A 20,235-nucleotide genomic window follows, 5' to 3' on the forward strand; every position below is an offset into this window, starting at 1 on the left:
AGCTCGGATTTTTGCGATTTTTCGAAGGTTTTTCAAGAAATTCATCGGGGTAAGTGATTTTAACTCAGATTTGGCTAGAATACATGAATCTAACACTGAATTCATCATTTAATTCGTGATTTGAGAGGGAATTTGGGAAGAAAATTGTGAAACCTTTCAAAAATGTAAAATGATGATTTAAAGGACCAAATAGTATCGGAATTGTATAATTTTTGTATGGTTAGACTCGTGAGAGTGCGAGGTTTCTGGGAATATAAATTTTTACCGATTCCGAGACGTGGGCCCGAGGGGCGTTTCGGTCATTTTCCCTAATTTCGCCTATTAGCTCTGAATTGAAACATAGGATCATTTGTTTGAGATGTTATTTACGATATGCAATTGAATTAATTAGATTTGGGCCATTTGGAGTCGGATACTCGTGGCAAAAGCGTGGTTTCTAGTTGATTTTGAGCCGGTTCGAGGTAAGTGGCTTGTTTAACCTTGTGTGGGGGACCTTTCCCCTTAGGATATGCTATATTTGATAATTGAAATGCCCTGTACGTGAGGTGACGAGCGCGTACTTGAGCTAATTGTTGAAAATCCGATTTTTCCTTAAGTATTTAAATTGAGTTTTTTTCTTGTTTTATTCTACTTGTGAATTTAGCATGTTGCTAGTCTAGAAACGCATGTTTAGTTGACTTAATTGCTTATTTGCTTAAATTGCCTGAATTGCATTACGTGAAGCATGTTAGGCTAGAAGTAAATGTTTACTTGGTACGAAATTAGCGTTTAATTTAATATTCTTGTGTTGTTGCTCTGTGTTTTAAATTGGGACTACGGGTTAGATTCCCGGGAGATTCCCCCTGCACATTTACTTTGGGACTATGGGTTAGATTCCCATGAGATTCCTCCTGCACATTTACTTTGGGACTACGGGTTAGATTCCCGGGAGATTCCCCCTGCATATTTACTTTGGGACTACGGGCTAGATTCCCGGGAGATTCCCCCTGCACATTTACTTTGGGACTACGGGTTAGATTCCCGGGAGATCCCCCGCACATATATTGAGGATACGAGAGATCCTCGGGATACCAAGAGATCCCTAGTACATATTGAGGATACCAAGAGATCCTCGGAATACCAAGAGATCCCTGGCTTATATTGAGGATACCGAGAGATCCTCGGGATACCAAGAGATCCCTAGTACATGTCGAGGATACTAAGAGATCCTCGGGATACTTAGAGATCCCCGGTTACTTTCCTTATGGTTTACTTTCATCATTGTTTCTATTATTGTACTCTTATTATCCTGCATCGATTCTTACTGTAGGTTCTCAATTGCATTGCTTATCTTATCCTGCCATTTTTATATTTTATATAACCTCAGTAGGGCCCTGACCTTCCTCGTCATTGCCCAACCGAGGTTAGGCTTGACACTTACTGAGTACCGTTGTGGTGTACTCACGCCTCCTGTGCGCATGTTTTTCATGGGCAGATCTAGATACCTCTACTCAGGCGCACTATCAGTGAGGCAGGAGGACTACGGAGAGTTCGAGGTAGATCTGCTGCGTCCGCAGACCGACGAGTCTCCCTCTTTATTCTATCTTTAGTACTTAGTTCTCTTTCCTTCCGTTTGTTAGATATTCTGGAGTTTGGAGCCTCACTATACATTTCTATAGCCTGTGTTTTCCCATGAGTTTCCGGGTTTTAGTATTGTTTTAGTCTTGAGATATTGAGTCATATATGCCGAGCGGCATCCAGTACAATTTCCTTTTTAGATAATTAAATATGGTATTATATTTTTCCGCAATTATTATGTTTCTGAAAGTGTTAGGCTTACCTGGTCACGGAGATTAGGTGCCGTCATGACATGTTCACGGTTGGTGAACTAGGGTCGTAACAGATTAATGTCGCATATGACTCAGATAGCAACATCTCAGTAGAAGACAGTTGTAACTGTACTGGCGCAATTTGCATATGTAGTCAAAATTCTCTTAGAGTAATCACAGAAGACTCCAAAGAAGTCTTATTCGACATCATCGAACACATATATAATGATGAATTAAGAAGAAAATATTTAACTGTATTGAGATGTTTAAAGTGAGAATCTATATCTTCTACAAATATTAATACAGCGTCAATATAAACTATTGACATATTACTATAAGGGTTGAATATATTATTCATAATATTCTGAAATTCAGATGGGACATTCTTTAATCTGAAAGGCATTACATTCCATTCATATTGTCCAAATGGAACATTGAAAGCGGTTTTATTAAGCGGATCTGAAGTATATAATTGAAAATGCGAAAATGAAAGTAAATTAATGACAAGTTTTAAGAAACTTACTTTTATTTGAACATCAAGAACATGCAGAACAAGGGGATTTTTACAAAGGGAGGGAAAACATAAGAAAGAAAATGGGCAATTTTCGGTCTGCTCTGAATATTACAATTTGAGAGTCTTATATAGACCTCGAAGAAAAGATCGAATTCATCTCCATCGTTCATGCTGAATGGCCCGATATTACTTTTAAAAAAGTCATTTGTCCTTTGCTTTTCTGAAAGGCTGTCCCTTGCTTTTCTGAAAGGTCAAACCTTGCTTTCTTCTTTTTTGAAGGGGCAGAGGTCATTTTCTTCTTTTCTGAAGAGTCAGTGCCTTTGTCCTTTCTTTGAAGAGGTAATTGATCACCTGCTAGACTGGGCATAGGCTTGGGCTATTCCGTCTATATATTCCATATCTCCATTTTTTCCGCTTTCTGCAGAGGATGAACTTGAAACTGCTTCTAACATGGCCTGTACTTGAGTCGGATCTGTTGACTCAATATTGGCTAGCATACCGAGCAGTTTTTTCTTTAACTCTTTCTGAGAGTTGTTAGATTATGTTCTTGATTATTTCCTAATTGGTCTGGATTTCTTGGTCTCTTTGATTTCAGGAATCCAACCTTTGATTTTAGGCGTTTTAACTAAATATTTGATTTTATCGATTTGATCTATATCAAATGACCAATCAATAATAAAAGATATTCTTTTTGCAAAGTAATATTTGCATAATTTTATGTGGTCTGGAAGAGAGGAGATTTCGTTTTCAATTTGGAATCTCTCATAATGTATTTGAAAGCTTCGGGGCATCGTTTGCTCTATTCCTTTAAATACTTTCCACCAGTCGTAAAACCATCTGGGTAGAATTGATTTCTGGGCTTGTTTGCTATACTTGACAAACCAGGTGTGTGTTTTTTGACATAGGTATAGAAAGTTAAACCAAGCGTCCATATAATCTTTAAAATTATAGGTTTGAGGTCTATATTGAACTAATAACACAATTGGAGTGTGTAGATGACCCATTCCCCATTCAAGCGGGCTTAATACCTTATTGATGGTGAATTTCGAGATTCTGATACTAGTTGGGTCTCTCTCATCGTAAAGAGTATGCTCGAATGTAACCGACTTTGTATCTGTTAGGATTAATTCGTAGTACCTCCTTGTTTTCAGAGGTTCACTGGTTTCAACATAATTTCTGTCTGTGTAGCAAGGTTTGATAAGATCTGCAAGGTCATAATTTTCGTATCCTTTGTCTAGGGCTAGAACCTTGACTGGTTCTTTTGCAATTAATTCAAATGTTTCCTTTTCTGAGGAAATAGGTCTCTTTTCTTCTGTTTTAACCGGTGTGTGTGGGTTAACTGCTTGAGCGAAGGACTCTGGGACCTTCATTGCACAGGCAGAACTAGTTAGTACCTTTCCTGTTTGGCTTGTTGAGGCTTTTGAGGAAACCTGTTGAAATGGGCCATCTTTTTTCGGAATGGATCCGAGTATTGTCATGGTAGAGGGTTTGTTTATAGTGGGTACTCTCGGAGGGGTAATAATAAAAGGTGGTCTCACGGGTGGTAACAAGGGGAATTCTGTAAGGGCAGAATACCTGTTCTCTCTTTTGGGGGAGGCCCTGAACGGACCTTTCTGGTTTGGTCTCATTTTTTCCCTGTAGAAATTCTCTAGTTAGAAAATCGGGTAGAGAGTTATTTTCACCTTTTATAAATTCGATTCTAAAATCGAAGCTAGATAATAATGCCTGCCATCTAGCAAAAATCTGTTTTGAAATAAGATTTCTAACATACTTTTGCAAAATCTCTTTAGCTGATTTACAATCAACTCTTAATAAAAATTCTTTGTTTATTAAATCGTCTTGAAATTTTGTAATACATAGTACTATAGACAAAATCTCTTTTTTGACTATACTATAATTTTTCTGAGTCGGATTCCAGATACCAGAAGTGAAACGAACTAACTGTTCGAGAGACTCTGGAGAAATTCGTTGTTTAAGGATTCCACCGTACCATTCTTCTGAAGCGTCGGTTTATACTATCATAAATGATTCAGGATTTGGAATGCCTAGACATGGGAGTTTTTGAAAAATGAACTTGACCCTTTTGACTGTGTCACTTTGTTCTAGACCCCAAGGGACTGAATTCTTCCTAAGATGTTTATAAAGGGATTCACAGATCTTTTTGATGTTAGGAATAAAATCTGCTACATAGTTGAAACTATCTAAAAACCTTTGTAGTTGTGTTTTGTCTGTGATTTTATCGGGAAATTTGGACGAGAACTCAATGGCTCTACAAATTGGTTTGTAAGTACCTTGATAAAGGTCATGTCCTAAAAATCTAATAGTAGTTTGGAACAACTTAATCTTTTTAGCACTGACTACTAGGCCATTGTGTTTTACTATCTTAAAGAAAGTATTGAGATGTTTAAAGTGAGAATCTATATCTTCTAAAAATATTAATACATCGTCAATATAAACTATTGACATATTACTATAAGGGTTGAATATATTATTCATAATATTCTGAAATTCAGATGGGGCATTCTTTAATCCGAAAGGCATTACATTCCATTCATATGTCCAAATGGAACATTGAAAGCGGTTTTATATTTATCTTCTTCAGTATTTTGAATTTGCCAGAAACCTAATTTCATATCAAATTTACAGTAAATATTAGCTTTGTAAGTTCTTTTTCATAAATCTCATTTATTAGGTATCAGATACCTAATCCATTGTAATACTTTATTTAACGGTTTATAATTAATAACTAATCTGGAAGCTCCTCTTTCCTTTTCTATGTTATTGTTAACGTAGAAGGTTGCACAGCTCCAAGGTGACTTGGAAGGTCTAATAATCTTCTTTTGGAGAAGATCATTTATTTCCTTTTTACAGACTTCCATTAAATCATAATTCATTTGAATAGGTCTTGCCTTAATAGGTATAGCCTGCTCGTTAAATTCTTTAATATAAGGTAGGTTGACTATATGCCTTTTCCGTTTCCAAAAGGTAGTAGGCAAATCGGAACCAACTTCTAGTTCGAGTTTTTGTTGAAACTGTTTAATCTTATCTTCTACCTCGGGGGTTTTTAAAGTTTGTTCTATTTTGTGAACTTTGATGTCATTTCGTAAATAATTAACTTGCTTAAAAAATATTATCATTAAACAAAAGGGAAATCGACCATAGATAGAACCTTTTGATATGAAAAAGGTAATGAATAGATTCTTTGTAAAAACAGAAGATCCTACTACTATCCAACATCTTCAAACTAAACTTAAATCGGTAAAAGAAGAACTAAAAGATATTAAGCTTCGACTTAATAAAATTGAGATGGAAAGTATTAGTGATAAAATAATATCTCAAGTAGATAAAGGGAAAGTTATTGACAAAGAATTCTTCTCAAAAGAAGAAGACGAAGAAGAAGAAGATAATAGCCCTTCACGATTAAAGGACACTGATTCTATTATCGAAGAATCTGAAGGAGGTTCAGCTGCCTTAGTTAAACTTACTAAAGTAAAGGCTAAAAGCTATCATCTTCCTATAACATTGAAGGTTCATGATATGACCCTTACTAAGTTAGCATTATTAGATTCAGGTGCAGATAAAAACTGCATAATGGAAGGAATAATACCAATAAAATATTTAGAAAAAAGTACACAAAAATTATACTCTGCTACAGGAGAATTATTAAAAATAAATTACAAATTATCGAAAGCACATATCTGCAACGATGGAATATGCTTTATTAACGACTTTGTAGTAATAAGAGATATTAATAAAGAAATAATTCTAGGAATTCCTTTCCTGACTCAAATAAAACCACATTACGACAACTTAAGTGCACTTTGCACCACAGTGTTAGGCAAAGAAATAAGATTCCCTTATCTAAATCCCATTTCGGAGATGTTTAAGGGATCTCCATTTCTGAATGTTATAGAATCCTATGTAATGAAAAGTTTTATGTTTCATTTATAAATAGATTTTAAAGATTTTAAAAGTTTCAAGAAGAGGTATATTGCCTTTAAGATTTCAATGTTTACTCTCTTTGTTATAAAATTCAAAACTATTTATCGTAATAGTTCTTCTACTGTTCTTAAAAGTATATCGTCTAATATTTATATTCTTTCTTATCAATATGATCTGGTTCTTAAGTTATCTTAGAAGTGTTTTCAGTTCTAAGTTATCTTGGGAGTTGGGAGTTGAACGTGTTCACTGTGTCCTATTGTGTCATGTCTAACAGCGGCTCTCCTGGCCTATAACGACGAGGCAACTGACGGCAGCTTAATAATGTTCAACCAACTCTCTCTCAGAGACCCTCACACTGAGAACAATAACCTCACACTAGAGAATAGGATCATGAAGATATAAAGAAGATGAACAATAAACATATACTGGAATGAACAGTATAGAGCAATTAAGATCTATAGTATGAAACTGATAACAAGATTTCAACGAACCTTAAAGACAATTGAGAGTTTTAGCCTCTCCTATTCTGGAATATTTCTAGAGAATCTTTTAATATGATATATCATACTGGCAAGTTTGATTTTATTAAAAACTATAACATCAAGACTTGTGAATCAACAATTGCTATTAATAACTCTATTGAAACAATTAAGTTATTAGCAGCACATGATATACAACAGTATAAGAAAAAATACAATTTTCTCCATATAGGACTTGTTCAAATAGCTGTCAAGCCTTTATACAGACTAGGTTTAGACACTCCCCTCTGTCTATTACTAAGAAATGATAGACTATTAAATTTTGACGATTCATTATTAGGAGTCTTACAAAGTAACTTAGCCCAAGGTCCAGTTTACTTTAATTGTTATCCAAATTATTCGGTTGACATAAATGACCAGAATATTTAGATACTTTAACTCTTAAAAACAAAAAATATGAATAGTAAAATTAATACAAGAGAGATAGCTCTAATATACAGAGTATATTACAGACTCATGAAAACTACTTTAGCCCCAAAAGCTAAAATTGAAAGTAGTAAAGGAGTTACTATGCTCATGGAAGCAAACCAAGAACATAGCAACACCTTTGTCCTTAGAATGATTCGATGGGATGAGATATTATCAAAAGATGAATGGCGTTTTGAAGCCATAACTCAACCAAAATATGAACCAGAAAGTTCATATATCGAACAAGTTATTCAACATCCTACAGGAGCAGTAGACTTAAAATTTTTAAGATCTAACTCTTTAAGCGAAGCCTCTTCTAGTAGAAGAATGTCCTTCAGCAGACCTTCTTCTTTCAAACCCTCTGAGGGAAATAGTAAAAGTTGTAAAAGCGATAAAAGCGACAAAGAGTTAATCGAAGAACTTGATAGAAAAATAAAAGGAGTAGATTTTAACAAAACCGTTCCTAAAGTAATCTATCAAAAGGGTCCCTTCATTCATAAAAGTCCATATGCTGAAACAATTGATAGACTCGGAACCCTTAAAGAAGAAAATAATTTCAAAATAGACTGGAAAAGTCTAAATGCTCAGTGGGAACACCCTGATAATTGTAAGCACGTGATTTTTTCCCTATATGAGAATTACTCCCAAAAAATTCAAAAATAAAATGATTTTTCTTTGGTGTGCAAATTTGTGATATTTTGTGATATTTTGAAGAATTATTTGTATTTGTCTGTGCGTGTTTATTCACTAAATTAATAAAAAATACAAAAATATGTCGCATTTTGCATGTAGGATTTAATTCTACAATTGTTAGTAATTAAAATTGTTTTACAAAAATTAAAAATTACAAAAATAGGCATCGTTTGCATTTTTAGCATTTAATGTCCAAATATACAATTTTATGCTTAATTAATACTTAATTGTGTGTTAATTATTATTGGGAGTTAATTTGCGCCTTTATAACTTAATTTAGTTCTTAATAATAGTTTATGTATTTTTATAATTTAGTTTTAGAAAAATAAAAGAAGAAAAGAGAGCGAAAATATAAAGAAAGTCGGAATTGGGCCTCTTATTCAATTTCAAGCTATAGGCCCAAAAATGGCCCAATCTTCCCTATGACCCAGTCCATTTCGAACTGGGTCGACCCAGTCCATAACCCAAAAGACCCAAACCCCTTTGTCTTGCATTTTACAAAACAAAACAAAAAAAAAAGAAGAAGACAAAAATCCTAAAAAAATTTCTAAACCATCCGCCCCCCCTCCTATCTTCTTCTTCTTCCTCAAGCTTCAAGAAAGCCAACAATGGCCACCCTATGTCGTGAGTTCATCGTCAAGTTCGTTGTTTGTTTGGTCGTTGTTCGCCTTTCGATCCGGTTAGTAGTTTTTGAGTTTTATTTTGTCCGTATTTTGTTTTGATATTTTCGAATCTAAAATCAACAAATGTTTGTTTTGTTTATCGTTTGAATTAATTTTTAGTTCATGTTCATGTGTTATTTGTTAAATTAATCTTCATATTTTAAAATGGAAGTTTAATTAGTTATTTTCATATTCATGTCATGTTTGTATTATTGTTTAAGTGAATATTTGTTAGTTTGATGTTTGTTAGATACAAGTTGAAATTTAATTAAATATTTCTTCAATTTGTTTCATGTGTTTATGTATTGTTAGAAATTGTTAATATTGTTAAGTTCAAGTTTAAGTTCATAATTGTTTCTTCGTCGATCTTGTTATTTGTTTAAAGAATTTAGTTGTGTTAAAGGAATATATTGATTTAATCGTTTAATCCGTCATGTTTGTTTTGTTAAAATAGATTCATTCATGTTCATACTTTGTTTGGATGATCTTGAATCCGAATTTTGTATAGTTTGATTTCTTGTTTACCATTTATGATTATTGCTTGAATTGTTCTCATAATCTTGTTTAAAGTTTAATATAAGAATTGTTTGTTGTAATGTTGTTAGAGTTGATTTTAAGTTCAATATTATTGAATTTAATCTAAATGTACTTGTTTGATTGTTGTTGTTGTTTAAATCCGAAAATAGGTTTTGTTGCTAAAATATTGTTCAATCAAATTTTAGTTGTTCTTTGTTGTTCAATTTGTGTTCATGTGATTTGTTGTTGAAATGTTGTTAAAATTGTGTTCATGTGATATTATTGTTATGATGTTCATCCGTGTTCATATTGTTGTTTGAACATTGTTAGAAATTGATCATATTGTCTATATTTTGGTTAAGTTTGATTAATTGATGTGTTATAGCTGATGGGTAGTTTGGTAAATTTGTAGTACGTTCAGGGGTAGTTTGGTAATTTCAGTAAGGTCGGAGGGGGTAGTTTAGGAATTGTACATTTTGTAATTGTTTATTTGAAGCATGGGGGACAAAATGAAATGGGGTGGGTTGTGATATGATTATTTAATATAAAGGGGGGACAAGATTTAATTTAAAGGGGAATCTTGCATTATTTTAAATGAAGCATGGGGGACAAAATATAATGGGGTGGTGTGATATGTTTATTTAATGTAATGGGGATGAGTGGAAAGATAATGGGTTGGGTAGAGAAAAAGTATTGATTTAATTGATTAAAAGATTTATGGGATGGGATTATATATAAGATAAAGTCTTAAACACAAGACAAAAATACAGAGAGAACAGAAAAGATACGAGAAAAAATACAGACACAGATAGAGAAAAAAAAACGGACAGAGAATAGAAGAGAGAAAAATTCCGAAAAATATTTAAGCTTTCAAAATAAAAATAAAAGCTAAAAAATCTACTGCTTTCTTTCTTTGTTTGAAATTAGTATTAATGGTTGTTGTTTCATTTAAAGCTTAAAGCTTTTGTTTTTGGGATTACTACTCCACCGGTTTGTACTGGGTTGTTACTGTTGCTGGGCAGTTGTTGATGTTGTACTGTTATTACTGCCGCTGATTCTCATCTTCATTTTCTTGCTTCCAATATCAGGTACATATCTGTAAATTCATGTCATGAAAAGCTTCAACATGACATATTAATGAAGTTCGGGAATTATAATTCTGTTTTCTATTCGTTCAAGTTCATTAGTTTAAAATTTGGTTTTGTTTCAGTTGATTAATATAGTAGTATGTTTGCCGTGATGAATATAAGATAATTGTTACCTCTTAAAGTTCGTATAAGTGTTGTAATAATATCACCTATTTCGGAATTTTCATTAAGTGAAGTCATGATTGAATTATCAAGGTAGGGAACATGACATAAAATGGGCCATTAATTACATCCCGTAATATTGTTAGCTAAATGTAAAGTAGAATGGAAGTATCAAGAAATTACATTATTAGTATATCTTGTAAAAAATCTGATTTTGGTTTAGATTGATATAAGTTGTATGTTCATATATGGCATGATGATGAGTATATATATAATCATATATGGAAGGTGATTTGATATAGCTCGTTACGATGTTAGAGTGTTATGAATGTTTTAGACGGACAATTGTGTTGCATGTAAGGCAATTTTATTCAATCGATTTGTATAATAATTCCCTTTCTTATCAACTTGATGCCTATCTACCATCATAAACAAATTAATCAAACGATTATAATTTTGGATTAAAAAACAATTAATGTAGAAGGTGATTAGGTTTATAGATTATAACATTTTTTTTAGCATTCGCTTCAAATAGAACAATGAAAATTCTTCAAAAATATCACTTCCTTACATCCATTCTTTCCTAATTTTTATACGTAATTTGCATGTTGTCTATTTGGGTAGGCAAATATTGTATTCACTAAATGGTAGTTTTAATCACACATTTATTTTTACTCCACAAATTCGAATGGTTTGAGGAATATAATTCATACGCGAAAAACATAAATTGCGACCAACGTCCAATAAATTGTAAATTCTTTTTAAGGAATTTAGAGACTAAAAGAATATTTATTTCTCATGATGTTCACATAAAAATACGTGGATATAATAAACAATTTGTAAACAAATTTATACTACCATCAAGAATATTTTTGTGATTAGGGATACGTTCGCGTAACCTAATTATATTTCTAAAGGCAATTCGGATTATGCGTTCGCGCAACTTCGATCGAATATTTAATAAAAGGGATTTCTCGGAGAATATCATTATTAATTTCATAAAAACCCGAGATGTGAGGTTCACTACTTAATTATACAAAAAGGGCGAATATTCTTGATTTTATTTAAAGCATAATTTCGAAAATAATTATTTTAATAAAAATATTATCTATATTATTGTGTACACGTGCGCGTGACACAACTCCGCATGTTTTAAAAAATATAATTTATAACACGAATATACGTACGCGTGATTCGATTCAAAGAAGGGACTTTAAATCTAAATAGAAGCGGTAACAATAAAATCATGCAATAAAAAATGTATTTAGCAAATCAAAATAATCAAGCCGAATATAACAGTTGAGCGACCATGCTAGAACCACGGAACTCGGGAATGCCTAACACCTTCTCCCGGGTTAAATAGACAGAGTCATATTCTTTTCCTCGATTCGGGATTAAAATAGGTGACTTGGGACACCCTAAATCTCCCAAGTGGCGACTCTGAAATAAAGAAATAAATCCCGTTTCGACTGTCCTTTAATTGGAAAAAACTCCCTTCACCCCTCGCGGGGCGGAAAAAGGAGGTGCGACAGCTCTGGCGACTCTGCTGGGGATAAAACCCAGAACCACTGGTTCAGGGTTCAAGAATTCGAGCTTAAAATAATTGTTATAGTTGGCTTTATTTATTATCTGATTTTTTTTACATGATATATGCCCAATGTGCTAAATGACACTTTTACCGCTTTAATATTATTTGAATTATGAATATATACAACTGCTACGAAACCCCCTTCTTTCTGAGTCTTCTAAATTTATGGTGCACACGTGCGCGTGACCCACCTTTCTGTTAAAGTCATACCAAATAAGACGAAATTGAGACAAGTAACTAGGCCGGGTAGACTTTCGTGCTCCCGGTACGTTGCTCCCGCTTCGGCTCAAACTGTCCGTTTGGGTAAGCCAGGACTAGATCAATATGCCTCAGGTTTTTTTCACTTAGAATAACTCAGCTTCATGCCGGATCCCTAGTAGGAGCGATTGTTTGCATCACGTGCATTTGACTTTGGAGACTCAACACAGGGGTTGGGTCTGTCTAGGACAGGTGTACCAAAAAAAATGACCATCCTGATGCATCTTACTTGCTGCTACTTGCGCATTTATTTGATCCGGATTTGTGTGTTGACTGACTTTTGAATATCATGAATAATATTTTAAAATTGAAAAAAAAATATAGCGGTTAGGGAATTGACTGTTTATTTTTGAAAAAAAAAACCCAATGCCCAAATAACTTTCAAAACTCTGCCGAAATTTTGAGAAAATGAAAAAAAAAATGTTTTATTAGTTTGTTTTATTAAAAGCAAAGGAAAAATAGAAAATGAAAATAAAAAAAGAGTCTTTATTTTAAAATGGTTTTTTTTATTTTATTTGCTTATGAAAATGCAAAAAATAAAAAAATAAAAAATAATAAAAAAAAAGGTCTTTCATTATTTTTTTCATTATTTGTCGCAAATATATATATATATAAATCCGAAAAGTTTTTTTTTATTTTCAAAAGATATATATATCTTTATTTGTTGCAAAGAGTATTTGTCTTGCCAAGAAAATTTAAAATAAAATTCCAAAAAAATATGTCTTGCAAAAAATAATATAAATATCTTTATTTTCCATTGTTGATAAAACAAAAATAATAAAAATGTTTTCTTTTTTTAAAAAAATCCTAAAATAATTCAAAATCCAAAAAATATTTTTTAGAAGCATTTCTTTTATCAAAAGTAAAATTCCAAAAATATTTTTTTCTTTAGAATAAAAAAAAAGACAAATGGAAATTCGAAAAAAAAAACTTCCTTTTACTTTTGAAATTCTCAAAGTTCAAATCAAAAGAAAAGGAATTTTTACGAGTTTTTCTTTCAAAAAGAAATCAATCAAAAAAAATATATACTTCCTTTGAGCAGTTCTTTCACAGTTCCAATAAAAATAAAAAAAAATTAGTTCATTTACTTTATTCACGACTTGCCCGAACTATGCGGGTTTGATTCTCACCGGATGTGAGATACGTTGGCAACCCTCATCGGGTCCAACCCCCCTTTTTTCTAAAATAAGCCAAAAACCAATAAATAAATAAATAAACGTGTCAACATTTTTATTTTTGTCGTAAATAAGTCGGGCAGTGTCCAGCCTCCACTTTTTGCTAAAAAAATAGCCAAAAATATATGTCATATTTTAATTTTGTCATAAAGAAGTCGGGTGACGCTGTTTTATCAAGACATAGCCGAATGTTCTCGAAAGGGACGCCGGAAGGCTGACTTTGCATAAACAGCCACCTTTGGGTCATTTTTTAAAATTTGGTCCAGTTGACCCACACAGCCTTAAAAATCTTCGTCCCCGAGGCGCTGAAGGGCCGTGTTGCAACACCTGGTTTTTATTGTAATTTGAAAAAAAAAACAAAGAGTCAACGGTCAGGTGAATACCGTTTAGATTTTTGGTCAAAATAAGCCGAGCCAGCTTCGGCCGCGTCTTAAACCGTTCTTGCCGACATAGCCTCAGAGTATCTTTCAGTTGTCGAAAGGCTATTTTCGTAAAATACGGACAAGTGTGTAAAGTGTCATAAAATAATCCTCTCCGGCCTCAAAATTTGGAAGGGACCACATTTGCAAAAATAACCGTTTGGTTGCATTTGTCAAAACGGGGAAAGGAAGCTGACCTTTTTGTTTTGAGGTTATAAATCTTTTGATTAGAATATGTGGGTCGTTTGATTTTCAAGTTTGTAGGTCATCTTTAAACCTTTGAAATCCAGTTGTTTTATTATGAAAATTGATAATTCCAAAGAAAAAATGTGTTTCATTGTTCTTACCCAGTCTATTGGTCCGAACTACGCAAGGTCTGATTCATGCGGGGTCATGATACGTAGGCAATCTCCATAAGATTCGACCACAACAAAAAAAAAGAGAAAAAAATGATAAAAAAAAAAGAAGAAGAAAAAAATCGAAAAAAAAAGAAAATGAATGAAAAAAAAAATCGAAAAAAAGAAAGAAAAGAAAAAAAAAGATGTTATTAATAATGTGGACCGACGGAGTCCATTCTAACCTGTTTCGCTTTGAATCACAAAGAAAGTTAAGGTGGTTGGTTTGTGGTAAGCCGTAAATACAAGACCCAGAAGCACACTTTGCGGGGATCAAGCCTGATAACAGAAGCACTCAAATCCTATTAGGCCTTGTTGACTGAGGTTGATGATATTGAAGTTGGCAATGGTCTCGACAATATTAATGCAAAGCTCAGTGGCTAAGATGCCAATTTTGATAAAGTGGGAGGACGCTCCGTTCCTTGGTTAGCAAGAGAGAAGCTTTTGGTGGCTTATTTTGTTGTCATTTCTGTTGTCCGGATTATCCTTAGGGTTGTAGTTCGAATATTGTCTTGTGTCAAACCTTCTTATCTTTCCAGTTTGTCATATCAGTTTGTTTAAGTTTTTTTAAGGGTGTGTTAAGATTTTATTCTGGTTGTTTTATTTGTTTTTCTAACCATCTCGCCGGAAGTCTAATACAAAAGCCGGTCTTTTATTATTTCCAGTCATCTTTTTATTTAGTCCTTTTGTCATTTTCGTTCAATGCCGATTCTAGGGACATGACATGCGCACACAGTTTGGGCCTAGTCTATAAAGTTAATCATAAAACCCTGGGAAGGTGATCAAAGCATTTAAAGGAAATAAGAACGGTTTGAGATTATTTGAAGCCCGAGTCATGTGGAACTGGGGCAAGTAAAACATAAAGAAAACCGTTAAATGCAAGATTCGCCAAATTGGCATGAGGGTCGTGCATGAGAGTGAGAGTGTCGCCCAGCAGTGCTTTAGAAATGACAAATGAAAAAGCAAGTGTTTAACATAATTGTCAAGTCCAGCACCATCGGAAGAGACTATAAATCTATGTTCAATTATGTTGTTTGCACTTGGCATGTTTTGAAGACTAGAATGACGAAGGCATTTTATTCTGCTACCTAAACACTTTATCCTTCGTTACCCCTTTTGAGCCTTATTTATTTTCTTTCATACCCCTCGTTCGGAATCAATAGCAATGACTAGGAAATACGAGCCTGGAAGGTAAAGAAAAAATGAAAAAAAAAACGAAAAGAAAAAGAAAAATGAAAAAAAAACAAAAGAAAGTCAAAAAGAGGAATTGGGAACTACGTTTGACCTGATTCCTCAAAGAGGATACGTAGGCGCTTCACGGCTCGGTCAAAGGGTGCATAATGGCCACAATGGTCATAGTGCGCCCAGTGTAATAAAAAAAATTTTAAAATTTTAATTATAAATAAATAATCCCCAAGCAAGAAACTGGGGCAAGGGTTGCGCTTGTGGTAAGCAAAATTGGTTCCAAAGGTTGTAATTTTGAACCCCAAATTGATTTGTTGTTTGAGCCTTTAATACCCTTTCTTTCTAGCCTGTCCAAAAACTCACATTACGGTCTAAAGAAAGACCTTCTGACCAGTCTGCAAAAGATGCCAAGTCAGACAAATGAGAGTCTTACCGGCGAACATAACATTCTGTTCCACAGCAGAAAGAACTCTAATCTCCAGCAGAGAGAATCATACCGGCAACACTCCAAATCCCCAGCTGGAAAGTGATATAAATGAGAGAGTCTTATCGGTGAAAATCTTCACGGACACCATAAGGCGATGAAAGCTGAGAGAAAAACCCAAAATGAGAGAGGCTTGATAGTGAAAACCCTTCGGGCACTACAAGTCGAATAAGATTGGGAATCAGATGGAGGATAGTCAAGGGAAGACCTTGAAAGATGATTGACAGCAGAGGATAGGACACATATGCATGTCATGACCATTAGAGTCGGTGTCTGCGTTTGATAGTTTTTTTTATTTATAGTTTCTTTCGTTAAAGAGTCATCTTTTTTCTTTTGTCTTTTATTCTGTTCCTTTTTATCTTTCTCCTTTCATAGAAAATTCCCCAGTAGAGTCTGTTTGGTCAGAACCAGTGGGAAATGACTTCAAAATAGGCCATCAACTTTCCAAGATAAGATCTGACTAGTACATGCAAATGGTATAGTCAGCAAGGAACAAGCGCAAGGCCAGTGTAAAAAAAAGATATCCCCAGCAAAAGGGAATTGACAAAAAGATCAACGAGTGTCAAGAGGGATATCCCCAGCAGAAAAGGATTATCCCCAGCAAATAATATCGTCCCTTGTGGAATGCAGAGCAAGGAAGGAGAAAGGGAAAAGCCATCCCAGTGTAGTATCACAACCAACTACCACGCTTTAAGCTAACAAATTTTGTTTGAGTTAAAACAGGTAAAGGAAATGGCATTGATGTCGGAAATGCATGCCACAAGAAAGATTGTCAAACTGGGGCAGAAAATTTTCTTTTCAGTTAGAAAATTTTCTGGAAAATCAGGTACCCATTTGGGGAAGAATATAGATAGCACCAAGGAAGTGGTCTTTGAACCAGGGTTTCCCCCAACATAATAAGTTTTCAATGGAGGAAATTGATCCCAGCAGACAGAACCAAAGAGATGAAATTGGTGTATAGAAAAAGCAAAAGCCATTGTCATCCCCAACATCTTCCAGAAGAATGAAGCATCGATTTGAAGGGATAAAATTCCCCAGCAGCGTTATCCTCAACAACGTTATCCCAAAAAGATAACACTTATATCCCCAACAGTGTTAAAAAAAAATTGAATTTGAAGGAGGGGAAGAAAGAAGACTCCCGCAGTGGTATTATCCCCAGCAAGCAAGAACAAAGCAGCGCAAAGGAAAAAGAAAAGAAAAGAAGAGATTGCAAAGGTAAGTTTCTCAAATCATTGATCTTTACATTTTCTCCTAGGATAAAAAGTCCTAGTATGATGAATTTCCCTCCCGAGTCAAAATCTTGGTCTGATGAAATTGTTCTCCCAAGATAAAATCTTAGTCGGATGAATCTTTCTCCTAAGATCACAACAAAATGGACCTAGTCTGACGATTTATCTCCTAGAGTCAAAATCTTGGTCTGATGAAATTGTTCTCCCAAGATAAAATCTTAGTCGGATGAATCTTTCTCCTAAGATCACAACAAATGGACCTAGTCTGACGATTTATCTCCTAAAGTCAAAATCTTGGTCTGATGAAATTGTTCTCCCAAGATAAAATCTTAGTCGGATGAATCTTTCTCCTAAGATCACAACAAAATGGACCTAGTCTGACGATTTATCTCCTAGAGTCAAAATCTTGGTCTGATGAAATTGTTCTCCCAAGATAAAATCTTAGTCGGATGAATCTTTTTCCTAAGATCACAACAAATGGACCTAGTCTGACGATTTATCTCCTAGAGTCAAAATCTTGGTCTGATGAAATTGTTCTCCCAAGATAAAATCTTAGTCGGATGAATCTTTCTCCTAAGATCACAACAAATGGACCTAGTCTGACGATTTATCTCCTAGAGTCAAAATCTTGGTCTGATGAAATTGTTCTCCCAAGATAAAATCTTAGTCGGATGAATCTTTCTCCTAAGATCACAACAAAATGGACCTAGTCTGACGATTTATCTCCTAGAGTCAAAATCTTGGTCTGATGAAATTTTTCTCCCAAGATAAGATATCAAATCTTAGTCCGATGAATCTTTCTCCTAAGATAGGATATCAAATCCTAGTCTGATGAATTTTCTCCTAGGATAATTTGAAAAGAATTGAATTGAAAAAAAAGAGGTTGAAGTCAGTAGCCCCCCTGAAGAATAGAATGGCTATTTATTGGTTGAAGTCAGGAGCCCGCCTGAAGAGAGGAAAGGCGTTTTAAAAAGATGTTGAAATCTTACCAACCTAAAGAAAGGAATGACGATGTATGGTTTGAAGTCAGGAGCCCGCCTGAAGAGAGGAATGGCGATTATTTTCAAAGTTGTTGTTGAAGTCAGGAGCCCGCCTGAAGAGAGGAAAGGCATTTTAAAAAGATGTTGAAATCTTGCCAACCTAAAGAAAGGAATAGCGATGTATGGTTTGAAGTCAGGAGCCCGCCTGAAGAGAGGAATGGCGATTACATTTCAAGTGTTGAAGTTGGGAGCCCGCCCATAATAACAGAGGAATACATTCAGTCTTTACATTTCAAGCATTGAAGTTGGGAGCCCGCCCAGATAACAGAGGCATACATTTCAAGTCTTTAATTTTCAAGTATTGAAGTTGGGAGCCCGCCCAGATAACAGAGGCATACATTTCAAGATCAAGTCAGAGGACAATAAAACAGAGGGTTACAATAGGAATCCCCAGCAGGAAACAATAAAATTCCCCGGCACCGGGAAACAGAAGGTTGCAACAAGAGGTCACAGTACAAACTCAAGTACATGTGTCAAAAGAAGTAAAGCACCGGAAGAAATGCAAGCAGACAAGGAAGCAAGGCAACAAAAACAAATTGTACTCTAGCCTAGCTTCTTGTTTTTTTAAGCACGGTGTAACAAGGAGATCGGTAAGCAGTAGTAATAGCATGCAACAACAGTAACATTGCAGTCCAACGGTAGTCCCAGCTACAAAAATTTCTCGAACTACATTGACCTGATTCCTGTTTAGCCCAGGATATGTAGGAAACCTTTGAAGCAAAGGTTCGGTCAAATTTTTTTCAAAAAATGCTTCAACGGAGTACTCGGATGGGCAAAAATCGCTCGCTTTATCTTTGCACGAAAACCCTTCGTGTCTCCGGGCAAAGAGGGGCAGCTGTAAGCACGTGATTTTTGCCCTATATGAGAATTACTCCCAAAAAATTCAAAAATAAAATGATTTTTCTTTGGTGTGCAATTTTGTGATATTTTGTGATATTTTGAAGAATTATTTGTATTTGTCTGTGCGTGTTTATTCGCTAAATTAATAAAAAAATACAAAAATATGTCGCATTTTGCATGTAGGATTTAATTCTACAATTGTTAGTAATTAAAATTGTTTTACAAAAATTAAAAATTACAAAAATAGGCATCGTTTGCATTTTTAGCATTTAATGTCCAAATATACAATTTTATGCTTAATTAATACTTAATTGTGCGTTAATTGTTATTGGGGGTTAATTTGCGCCTTTATAACTTAATTTAGTTTTTAATAATAGTTTAAGTATTTTTATAATTTAGTTTTAGAAAAATAAAAGAAGAAAAGAGAGCGAAAATATAAAGAAAGTCGGAATTGGGCCACTTCTTCAATTTCAAGCTATAGGCCCAAAAATGGTCCAATCTTCCCTACGACCCAGTCCATTTCGAACTGGGTCGACCCAGTCCATAACCCAAAAGACCCAAACCCCTTTGTCTTGCATTTTACAAAACAAAACAAAAAAAATAAGAAGACAAAAACCCTAAAAAAATTTCTAAACCATCCCCCCCCTCCTATCTTCTTCTTCTTCCTCAAGCTTCAAGAAAGCCAACAATGGCCACCCTATCTTCTTCCTCTCCAAAACCTCTCCGGCGATCCTCCATTAAATCCGACCACCCATGGCTACATCGTCTTCATCTCCTTCTTCTTCGTCCGAAATTCCTAGCCCTATCCGCCATTGACGAAGCTCGTCGAGCTCAAGCTTGAGCTCGACGTCCATGGCTGACCATGCTGCTTCTTTTCCTCCTTCCGAGCACGTCGAGCTGCTGCTGTGGTTGCTTAGATTTTTTTTTTCCGTCCAAACACCACCTCCGAACGACCCCCAGCCACGCCGGAACAACACAAAACGAACCAAGATGCCATGGCTGTCCGCTCACGCATCTGCTACTGCTGCTCCATCGACGCTTCCGCTGCTCCTCCTTCCTCCGCCGCTGCTTCTGCTTCTCGACGTCGTGCTGCTGCTCGCCGCTTCGTACTGTTGTTGACGACGCAAGGCAGTCCGGTTAAAGTCCGGCAAAGGTCGAGGGTTTTTCGTCAAGTGAAGATCCTGTACGTCGTGAGTTCATCGTCAAGTTCGTTGTTTGTTTGGTCGTTGTTCGCCTTTCGATCCGGTTAGTAGTTTTTGAGTTTTATTTTGTCCGTATTTTGTTTTGATA

This window comes from Nicotiana tabacum, chromosome 18 (genome assembly GCF_000715075.1).
Source record: "Nicotiana tabacum cultivar K326 chromosome 18, ASM71507v2, whole genome shotgun sequence".
Classification (NCBI taxonomy): Eukaryota; Viridiplantae; Streptophyta; class Magnoliopsida; order Solanales; family Solanaceae; genus Nicotiana; species Nicotiana tabacum.